Source organism: Amphimedon queenslandica, unplaced genomic scaffold, assembly GCF_000090795.2.
Source record: "Amphimedon queenslandica unplaced genomic scaffold, v1.1 AMPQUscaffold_13420, whole genome shotgun sequence".
NCBI classification, from domain to species: domain Eukaryota; kingdom Metazoa; phylum Porifera; class Demospongiae; order Haplosclerida; family Niphatidae; genus Amphimedon; species Amphimedon queenslandica.
In genome coordinates, this window is record NW_003546344.1 from 166,048 (window position 1) to 169,043 (window position 2,996).

Here is a 2,996-nt window from a genome sequence, read left to right on the forward strand (position 1 = left end):
CTAGTGGTATCTGCTACTTTAATCACTGCATTACTAACTCCAGGGCCACTCCAAGTCCAATTAAAGGTTCCATTATTAACAACTGTACAGGATAAGTTAAGAGATGGTTGTATTGCATCAGGCTGCAGTGTTTGATTAGGAGACATGAATACAATAGGAACAGCAGAAAAAGGAATAGGGTCTATATAGATAAGGAGTCATCATGGACACATGCACATAATGTAGTTTACTTACCTGTATCTATGAAACACTTAACTTCACTGATAGAAAATTTAACTGCTAGATCTGATGAAGTGACAAAAGAGTGCAATTCAAGCATAGAAATACCTTCAGTAGTGCTATAAGGCTTTGCATTGAGTACAATCATTGAAAGCATTATAGTATCATTATCAGACTGGGATACTTTATAATTATTAATGAATGTCAAGTGGACACCATGAAAAGGACGAGGATAGCGTATATACATCTTTATGCGAGGTAGTCCATATCCTGAGGATGGATAACTATAGTAATATATATCAATACGATTGAAGAAGTAATTCGAAGATATCTTATGGAAGAAGAACTTGAGCGAAAATCTGTTCCATTCATAAAATCTATCTGCATTAAAGGCCAATCCTTCATTAGTTATATAGTCATACAGTTTGCTGCAGGGGGGACCACCGCAAAAAATGGGACCATCAGTATCATATGGGGCAGGAGGATTTATGGATGAGGCTATTGGTTTCACTATAAAAACAAATACCTCATACTATGATGCATTCATGGATTAATCATACTTGTAGTTTGTAATGAAGATTTTATGAGCAATGACAATAGTAACAACTTGGTCACTTCTGCCTATAGAATATGTTAACGTTAATAATAATAATACCGTATCCTGGGATATTTTCGCGTCACTAATTTTTTTTACGAATTTTGCATTTGTAAGATTTCATGAAATAATATTTGCGTAAATAGCTTGTAAACTCCACCACGTGGCAATGAAAATTCAGAATTTCATGATTTTTATTTTCGCGACAGAGCAAAAAAACGTGAAATCCAAATAAATTTGGCTACTTGAAAATTTCCCAGTATACGGTACTAAAAGCAATATGAGGCAAAGTGTTATTAACAAAGTGGTCTATGTAAATAAAGTTGTACTGCATCTAGACCTCACTGGCCTCCTATAATGCTTTACACTCATCTAATTAAAAATAATTAACTGCAAAATGGAGGTATGTGTGAAAAAAGAACTTCTAATTGGAATTGTTTAAAACTACCTAAAATATAAAAATGTTGTTACAGTACAAAGTGTCAAATCTTGATTGCTAGAGTTTCTTGGACTTCTACTCGGTGGATACACACATTTATGAGGCTCTATTTGTTGGATATACAAGCTCTTGTCAAGTGTCTGAAGTTTATAGACTTAAGCTACTCTTTCTAAGTATAGAATCAAGAGGTAAGTGATTTTATGCAATCGTATCTTCAAAACAAAAAAAGTTCGAGCAAAACGCTAAGTTATTTTTCCAGATAAAGTTTCTATGACTCTCTAGAGGTACTATAAAGCCCTGTCACTCGAAGCATGAAAAAATCCATCAAGAACCTGCTACATTTGGCAAAATTGATGGCTTTTGGTGCCTTCCACTGCTGGTTATACTAGATAAAGTAGTAGAAAGTAACTTTTTCTAGCCCATGGAGAAGTTTTGGTGACTGCAGGAGAACCCCTTTAAAACCACAGAGCCTCAATGAGAGTTGCAGTCGACAGAATGAATGACACACACAACATTAAACTACATGGTCCCAGGGGCGTAGCTGGGAAGGAAATGATGAGAAGGCCCAGAGATAAATGGCGCATGAAGCATGCTGAAAATTTGGCCACACCCCTTTTTAGCGCTCATATAGTGCACTAAAATAGCATTTTGCGTATTTTAAAGCATCAAAATCTTACATTTTCAACAATGATTAATATAAAATGAGTGTTTTGTTTCTGCCTACTTTTCATTTCTTGTACATTTACTGCTGTGCAATGTATTGTACATGATTACAAGGTGGTTAATTTATATTACTAGGTGGTAGGTAATAAAACAAACAATGAATATTATTATCTACAACAATTGATGGGGGGCCCAGGCCCCTGTAGGCCCCCTCAGATATGCCCCTGCATGGTCCTAGCGCATGCTAATCGCTGGCGAGGCCAATGATATAATTATAGTCCAGTTGCACTAACTAGAACTTCAATTATTGCAAGACACATGTGCTTTACAGACATCACTGTACCAGAATGATATTGTTTAGTGAAGGAGAGCTCATTTAAGCAAAGTCAAACATAATAGTGATAAGAAATAATTTAGCTGAATTACAAACATTTGAAGAAAATTAAAAAACTGTTATACATAGGATGCTTTTCATGTCTCAGTGTCATTAACTCATTAACACTGTCTTCCATCACATTATCAAGACACACTACACAAGTCATGCGCTGTCAACTCTTACTATAGACCATCTAGGCGCTAAGACTATTTTGAATGAATTATTTATGGTAGCCACCCGTGATTAAAATTACTGACAGCAAGAAGCTCTCCATGTCAAAGCCCAAAAGAGTTAGATGCCGAAATGAAGCATAGCAACAAAACTATGCTGCAGCAAGAGTTACCTGGTCTATATGATGTAGTCTGGCCTCCATACTTTCCATAAATGCTGCTTGTAAGCCTGAAGTACCTTGTAGTGCTCACAAAAATGGTCAGGCAGTGTCACCACCTTTGATTATCTTTTGATCTTGAGGCCTTCTTGCCGTCAGTAGTTTACATTGTGGGTGGATACCGTATGGAAAAAATTTATTTATTATGAATGAATATCATTATTGTACAATTTGTACTCATATTCATTGAAAATAGTCTTGCTATATGTGGTAGTTAATATTGGACAAGTTTTAATTTGGCCTTTTTAAACTTGGAGTATTATCAAAAATAATTATTAATCAGCAAAATATCCCACTGTATGGTAGTCTGTTCTAA